We start from the raw sequence: 9,062 nt of genomic DNA on the forward strand, positions 1-9,062 counted from the left end.
AAGCCCCCAGGATGCAGACTCCCCAATCTCAATTGTAATCTCAAGGAACTGCCTAAGAGTGAGAAGGGAGAGAGAGAGAGAGAGCGAGAGAGGGCCCTGCTGCTCTGAGAAAGGACACAAATCGACATTATTTGGAAAGGTCCCCTTTACTTGGCTGGTGATTAATTTAGTTGTATCGGTGGTATCAGCAACTTCAATTTTGAGCCAGACTGCAAGAAGCCACTTTCATGGAGTTAAATGTTAGAATAATGAACCTCTGTCAGCAGCTTTGTGATTTCCCCTTTTAATTATGTGTTTGCCCTTGCATGAAATTGCTCTGGCATTTGCAAATAAACAACAAATGTCGTTGATCTGTAATTGCAATGCCAACCCTTGGATCAATCATTTGAGGAAGCAGCCTGTGTTACATATTCCTGTGTGGATTCAACTGAGAAGAGTCTGATTTATCTATTCCTTCTGTTCTCCTGCCCGAGGATCAGGCCAACCCGACATCAATTTGCTTGATCGGGTATAAAATTAGCATCAGAGTACCACTGAGTTCAGCCATTACAAAATGAATCAAAGATAGACACAAAATGCTGGAGTAACTCATCGGGTCAGGTAGCGTCTCTGGTTAAAATGGATAGGTGACATTTTGCGTCTTCAATCTGAAGAAGGGTCCCAACCCAAAACGCTGCCTATCCATTTTCTCCAGAGATGCTACCTGACCCGCTGAGTTACTCCAGCATGCTGTGTCTATCTTTGGTATAAACCAGCATCTGCAGTTTCTTTTTTATTATAAAATGAACCAATGTGTTTTGTCCGTGATGTGTGATGGTGGGAGAGGGGAGAATAGGTGTAGTTTATACAGTATATAGAACTTACTAAGAAAGCTAGAATTTCAGAAGCCAGGCTCATTTGCTTTTCGCCCAAAGTCTCTAGTCACAAAATCTTCTCAAATGCCTGTTAAAAGTACATTGGGGTTTTGTACACGTACTCTCAGTGTACAAATGCATCTGGACTCACAAACAACAGCTTAGACATTAACCACATTAGTCTGCCTTTACTATATCTATCACCACACATATTATGCATGCTGCACATTCCATATGTAGTCCTATTAGTCCTGTCCAGATCTTCATCCCTACCCTGGACTATTAATACAGCATTTTACTATCTCACGGTCAGACTTGATGCTGACTACGGAGACGATAGCATGTAATGTTTCCTTCGCTTGTGTCACACTAAAGACTATGAGTTGTACTTATGTGCATGGGCCTCATTACACAACAGGAAGGCCTAACTGGGTAATGCCTTCAGTGCCTGCAGGAGGTGCCCCCGGGCCACAAAAGATGGCCAGGTGAGGAGAGGGACGTCGGTTCGCAGGCTAATCTGGTCGAAGGCGACGGAGGGAGGCCTTGCAATCTTTGACATAAGTTTCCACCTATATTCCTTCATCTAGCTTCATATTTCATGTCTATTCAATCCCTATCTCACACTGTACCTTTTCATCTCTGGCCATTGTCCAACCATCTGCCAATCACCCCCTTCACCCCCCCCCCCCTCCTTCCCCCTCACCTGCATCCACCTATCCAGGCCGTGTCCCACCCCCATCTCTCTTCCAGTTTTCTCTCCCCTACTACAATCTGAAGAAGGGTCCTGAAGCAAAATATCGCCTATCCGTGTTCTCCAGAGATCCTGTCTGCTGAGTTACTCCAGCATCTTTGTGTCTTTACCCTTGTGGCAAACCAGCATCTTCAGTTCCTTGTATCTTCAGCAATAATTATTTCTTCTTTGTCTCTATCCATTTCATTGCTGAGTCAACGTTTTGCCAGACTGATTGTCCAAATCTAATCTTGGATGAGTTGCAATTTTCTCCACTTGGGAAGATCAAAGTCATCATTCTCTGTCAAGAACAGTGAATGTTATGGCATTCACTTTCATTTATGTGAAAATTATCCAGGCTCTTCAGGCGTGGAACAGATGCTTGATTAAATCATATTTAAAAGACGTGTCACTCAGCCATTGGAATGCCTGTTCCCTATCAGGTTCATCCTGTTACACATCCTGTACTTCATGAAGTTTCTGAGTGGCAGATGTGAACAAACTCTTGACAGTTTTCAAACACTTCAACTGGCAAATCCATCTTCTAGGAATTGAAAATGATTACAAGTGTGGAGTTACAATCCTTACAATTTTAATTACTACTGTGGATTTCAGAAAGTCAGTTTGTATTTTTATGATTTCAAGAAGGTCAGACTTCTTTTTAACTTTACATTCCCTCTGCTGAATTAATTCCTTTATAGATCCATGTTAAAATTCAGAATCCTTATTGACAGGCACGGTGGCGCAGCGTTAGAGTTGGTGCCTTACAGCGCCAGAGACCCGGGTTCGATCCTGTCTGTACGAAGTTTGTACATTCTCCCTGTGACCACGTAGGTTTTATCCAAGTGCTCCGATTTTCTCCCACATTTCAAAGATGTGCAGGTTTGTACAGAAGATAGACACAAAAAGCTGGAGTAACTCAGCGGGACAGGCAGCATATCTTGAGAGAAGAATAATGGAATAATTGGCTTTGGAAAATTGTCCCTAGTGTGTAGGATAGTGCTAGTGTGCAGGGGTTGCTGATCGACGTGGAGTCAGTGGGCCGAAGGGGCTGTTTCCACATTGTATCTCCAAACTAAACTAAACATCGGTCAATGAATTGGAAGTGGGTTGCGGCATATGACTTGGAGCAAGTAGTTTGTTCTACAGTAAACAGGGTTAGTTAACTCAAACATTGAGCAGAGGGAGGTTAAGTAAACTTCTTCCAATATAAACAGGATGCTTTCTCCAAAAGCAGTGCAGCAGACACAGGATAGTTGTTTAAATGATTACAAATGTGCTTACGATCTGTGCGATCACAAAGTGTGATTGAGAGGAGGATTACATTATTATCTCCACTCTAACTGAGAAGTGGCGGCGCTGTGATACAGCTGCGGCTCGCCTGCAGTCTGTCTGTTTTTACTTTTTGTGTTGTTTTTTTTTGTCTAGTTTAGTAATTTTTTTGGTTATTAGGTGGTGTTATGTGTGTGGGGGGAGGGTGAAACAGAGCTTTCTGTCTCTCCCTTCGGGGGAATGCGACTTTTTTGTCGTATCCCCCTTCTCTTCCCCCGTCTGCGCTGAGGCCTAATGGCGGAGCTGGCGGCCTCCAACCTGCGACCGACCTCGAGGGTCCGGAGGTAGAGCCAGCCAGGACTCACCAACGCGAGGCTGGCCGTCTTCGAGCTGTGGCGACGTCCGGGTAGCGGCACGACTCGGCGCTCCGGTGAGGGCGGACGGCGCGGTGCTGAGACACTCCTGTGTGAGCGGCACGGCTACCGGCTGGAAGGTGCTCCCGTGTGAGCAGTCCGGTGCGGGGCTGAGACGCTGCCGTGTGGGTGGCCTGGCTATCGGCTGGAAGGCGCTCCGGCGAGGGCGGACCGGCTCCCGGCTGGAAGGCGCTCCCGTGGGGGCAGCCCGGTGCGGGGCTGAGACGTTGCCTTGTGGGCGGCCCGGTGCGGGGCGGAGACGGTGCTCTGGCGGCTGAGGCGGCGTTCTGGCGGCGGCGACCTGGATCCGGGGCTCGGCCGCGGGCCAGTGGAGGACAATGTCGGGAGCTCGCAGGTCACAGGCTGGTGCCTGTTTTCCGGAGCACCCGTTGCAACAGCTGCGTCCGCTGGACTGGAGGGCGGCAGCTTCGACCACTCCCGGGCCGCGGAGCTTGAACCGCGGGACTGATACCATCGCCCGGTGGGGTATCGCCTCGGCGCAGAGGGAGAAGAGGAGGGAAGAGACAGTAACTCTAAGACTTTTGCCTCCATCACAGTGAGGAGGTGTTTGGTGAACTCACTGTGGTGGATGTTAATTTGTGTTTATTGTGTTTTGTTATTATTACATGTATGGCTGCAGGCAACAGCATTTCGTTCAGACCGAAAGGTCTGAATGACAAATAAAGGATTCAATAACCTGCTAGCAATATACTGCTTTTAACATTCTCGTTATCCTGTATATCTTCTCTCTGTAACTTCCTCCAGTACTACAGAATTCCCTGTGCTTCCAACATTGCACATGAGCACTTTCCCACTATCGCTTTAACCCCATTCATCGCATCCATGGAAATTATCCTTAAATTTAATAACTGGCCTTCTTCCCTGCCTCATCTCCACATCTCTGTTATAGGCCCAGTATTCACATTGATTCAATCACACTTCAGATATCTCTGAGATTAAAGCTAATAGGAGAAATTGTTATTCAGCTGAAGAAAGGTCCCAACCTGAAACATCACCCATCCTTTTTTCCCCAGAGATGTCGCTGAGTTACTCTGTGTCTAATCTTCTTTTATAGTTGTTCTGTAGACTTCAGTTTTCGAGAATTGACTTTTCAAATGGCACAAACATATAAGAATTAGAAATTAAATATTCACCTTTCTTTTGCTGGCAACCTGCAGCAACCCAATGTAATTATTTGTTGAGCTCAACTCACTGTGGTGTTATGCTGATACTCACATTAGATGTTCATTCCACTACATTTTACGGATAAATTGCTGCTTGATACATGAGTCAGCTTGAGGGTAGAGCCAGCGCCTACAACCTTCCAGTGAAGGCGTAAGGGTACCTCAGATGAAGCCATTCACATAAAAATGGCAACTTAACATTTAATGTACAGTAAATCTGTCCAACAATTAATTGACTCCCACTCTTGACCTTTGTTTCTTAGGAATTAGTTTTACTCGTGATATTTCTTTTTAATTGTCAATAATTCAGAGCAAGCTTTGGTAATATTTACACTTATATATAATCATAAATGATCATAAATGTTACCAAAGTTTATTCTGTTAGAACAATGATATAGTTCAGAGTGAGCAACCATTCTTTAAAAAATACATGGAGAGCATAATACTAAAGATTAATCATTTTCACTGGATTTATTTTAAGCTTCAATGGCACAATTACAAGAACAAATTATTTAGTAGAATAGGTCTGCAGTTTATTCAAGCAACCGATTCGTCTGCATGCATCATTTACAGCATTGCAACAGTTTATCCATTGTAAAAGAAAATTGTGTGCACAGACCAGTACTATTCACTCTCAAAAATTAGCTTAACAGTTTGTCAGTCATTTTTGAACGATCAGATATCCATTTGATTCACTGTTCACATAAAAAATAAGTTTAGCATTTGTGCAATAGATTATTTTGCTGGTTACCCACCAACAAGTAATGTACAGTCGATCTGTAAGTACTCACAAAATATAAACCAATAATTAAGATTAAAGCTTTTATGTTTTAAATTACATGTTTACTTTCAAGCATACACCATGTGCAATTGCAGTCGTTGCTCAGCAGGTATACTATTCAGTTCAAGGACCTTGACTCTATCGCTATCATAGCTGATTAAAGAGATAATATCCTTTTTGCTGACAAAATAAAAAGGTTTGTATCTCTTGGCCCAAGAACGCTACAGACAAAGAATAGAAAAATAATTGATTGCCATTTTGTACCACTTGTGTGTGAGAACTACATTTGTTTTAAAAAATAGCAATGCTTTAAGATTTAGATTTGGTCAGCCATGAAAAAGGATCAACAAGATTTCATTATCAATGTCATATTATCTACAGCATTACAGACAGACAATGTTAATGTTAATGTGAGGCACAGCATCTGAGCTATAATTTAACTCAGGCTAAGTCCTCCTTATTGATACGTTGGGAAAAATACTGGAGTAATATATTAAGCTTAGTCTTGACCCTCGGACTATCCTAGATTGGACTTTGCTGGCTTTACTTTGCACTAAACATTATTCCCTTATCATGTATCTATATACACTGTAAATGGCTCGATTGTAATCATGTATTGTCTTTCCGCTGACTGGATAGCGTGCAACAAAAGCTTTTCACTGTACCTCGGTACACGTGACAATAAACCAACTTTAATCCCTTGTTTTGTAAAAAATCATAATGGGAAGAAGTGACCAAATTATACATTTAGAATGTGGAGTGCCATATGTATCATAAACTGCTTCATCTAATTTCAGCCAATATACATGTGTTACACACTTATGAATTCTAAATTGATGGTACTTTTTATGAAACCTCCCAAGGCGCATGTCATGCTGAAACTAATAGATAATAGTCTGAGTAATTAATTAATTAATTAATGGCATTATTATTATTATTATTATTATTATTATTATTATTATTATTATTATTATTATTATTATTATTATTATTATTATTATTATTATTATTTTTATTATTATTGCCTACCATGGTACAGATCTGGGAATTACAATCACTACAGAATCACTACACAATCACTGACACTTCCTGTCTGTAGGCAGATGCCTCTTTCATGGACTTTGTTTGGAAGGGACTGGATCCAGTTAGGAATCACTAACAGGAATGAGGCTGTTCAAGTTCAAGTGAGTTTATTGTCATGTGTCCCTGATAGGACAATGAAATTCTTGCTTTGCTTCAGCACACAGAACATAGTAGGCATTTACTACAAAACAGAGCTTGAGGATCTGAAGTCAAACATGAAAGAAAAATCTGACAATTATCATTGTTTGTATCGGTACATGAGCCACATGCTAATTGGCATACAGGCAGACAAATACGAGGCTTAAACACCCCCCACTTCTCCCACTCGCTTCCTGGCCCTTGCAGTGTACAGTTCGTCAATGGAGGGAAGGTTGCAGCCAATAACCTTCTCAGCTGATCGGACGATTCGCTGCAACCTCCGGATGTCGTGCTTGGTGGCTGAGCCAAACCAGACCATGATGGAGAAGGTGAGGACTGACTCTACGATGGCCGTATAGAATTGGACCATCATTGCCTGTGGCAGATTGTGCTTCCTTAGCTGCCGCAGGAAGTACATCCTCTGTTGTGCCTTTTTGACTGTGGAGTCGATGGTAGCCCCCCACTTAAGGTCCTTGGAGATGATAGTTACCAGGAACTTAAAATACTCCACAGATGTGACTGTGGTGTTGTTGATGGTGAGTGGGGTGCGGGGAGGGGGAGCTCTCCTAAAGTCTACAATCAATTCCACTGTCTTAAGAGCATTGAGCTCCAGGTTGTTGCGATGGCACCAGGACGCCAGCTGTGACACTTCCTGTCTGTAGACAGATTCCTCCCCATCCTGGATCAGTCCATCAGGGTTGTGTCATCTGCAAACTAGAGAAGCTTGACAGAGGAGTCAGTGGAGGTGCAGTCATTGGTGTAGAGAGAGTAGAGGCGAGGGGAGAGTACACAGCCTTGCGGTGCTCCTATGCTGAGGGTCTGCGGGTCCGAGATGTGCTTTCCCAGCCTCGCATGCTGCTTCCTGTCTGTCAGGAAGCTGGTGATCCACCGACCGAGGGGTACAGGAACAGTCAACTTTGAAAGTTTGGAGTGTAGTAGCTCTGGCACAATGGTGTGGAATGCAGAGCTAAAATCAACAAACAAAATCCCCACATAGGTCCCCTGGCGGTCTAGGTGCTGGAGGATGAAGTGCAGGCCCAGGTTGACTGCATCATCCACAGACCTATTGGCCCAGTATGCAAACTGCAGATATTTTTCTGCTTGGCCTTCAAGGGTCTTCATGACTACAGAGGTCAGTGCAACAGGCCTGTAGTCATTAAAACCAGTAATCCTTGCCTTTTTGGGTACCGGGACAATAGTGGAGGCTTTGAAGAAGGCAGGGAAAGTACAGGTTTGCAGGGACTGGTTGAAAATGTCTGTGTAGACCGGTGCCAGTTGTTCGGCACAGAGCTTGAGAGTAGATGGGGAAACATTGTCCGGTCCGGGAGATTTCCAGCTTTTCTGTCTTCTGAACAGCCTCTCCACCTCTTCTATTTTTATTGTTGATGATGGAGAAGTGATGTTGTGCAGCACTGAGGGGATGGGTAATTGTGTGTTAAGTGGTGATTGGAAAGGGGTGGGTGGGAAAGGGTTCAGTCTTTTCAGACTGGAGTCTTGCTTTAAGTAGGTGTGAAGTGGTGATTGGGGAGGAGTGGGTGTAGAACGGTCCAGGGAAGTTGGAGAATTAGGTAAATTATACTCAGCTAGAAACAAGGAAAGAATCAGCTAGAAACAAAGAAACATAGAAAAATAGGTGCAGGAGTAGGCCATTCGGCCCTTCGAGACGCCACCACCATTCAATATGATCATGGCTGATCATCCAAAATCAGTATCCCGTTCTTGCCTTCTCCCCATATTCCTAGATTCCTTTAGCCCTAAGATCCAAATCTAACTCTCTCTTGAAAACATCCAGTGAATTGGCTTCCGTGGCAGAGAATTCCACAGATTTACAACTCTCTGGGTGAAGATGTTTTTCCTCATCTCAGTCGTAAATGGCCCACCCCTTATTCTTAAACAGTGACCCCCTGGTTCTGGACTCCCCCAACATCTGGAACATTTTTCCTGCATCTAGTCTGTTCAATCCTTTAAGAATTGTATATGTTTCTATAAGATCCCCTCTCATGCTTTTAAATTCCAGTGAATACAAGCCCAGTTGACAATTCTTTCATCCCATGTCAGTCCCGCCACCCCGGGAATTAACTTGCTGAACCTACGCTGCACTTCCTCAATAGCAGCAATGTCCTTCCTCAAATTAGGAGACCAAAATTGCACACAATACTCCAGGTGTGGTCTCACCAGGGCTCTGTACAACTGCAGTAGGACCTCCTTGCTCCTAAACTCAAATCGTCTCGCAATGAAGGCCAACATGCCAGTACCTGCATGTTTACTTTCAGTGACTGGTGTACAAGCACACCCAGGTTTCGTTGCACCTCTCCTTTCACTAATCTGACGCCATTCAGATAATAATCTGCCTTCTTATTATTGCCACCAAAGTGGATAACCTCACATTTATCTACATTATTCTGCATCTGCCATGCATCTGGCCACTCACCCAACCTATCCAAGTCACCCTGCAGCCTCATAGCATCCTCATCGCAGCTCACACTGCCACCCAGCTTTGTGTCATCCGCAAACTTGGAGATGTCACATTTAATTCCCTCGTCTAAATCGTTTACATATATATTGTAAATAACTGGGGTCCCAGCACTGAGCCTTGCGGCACACCAC

The sequence above is a fragment of the Amblyraja radiata genome, chromosome 23 (assembly GCF_010909765.2).
Source record: "Amblyraja radiata isolate CabotCenter1 chromosome 23, sAmbRad1.1.pri, whole genome shotgun sequence".
Taxonomy (NCBI): Eukaryota; Metazoa; Chordata; class Chondrichthyes; order Rajiformes; family Rajidae; genus Amblyraja; species Amblyraja radiata.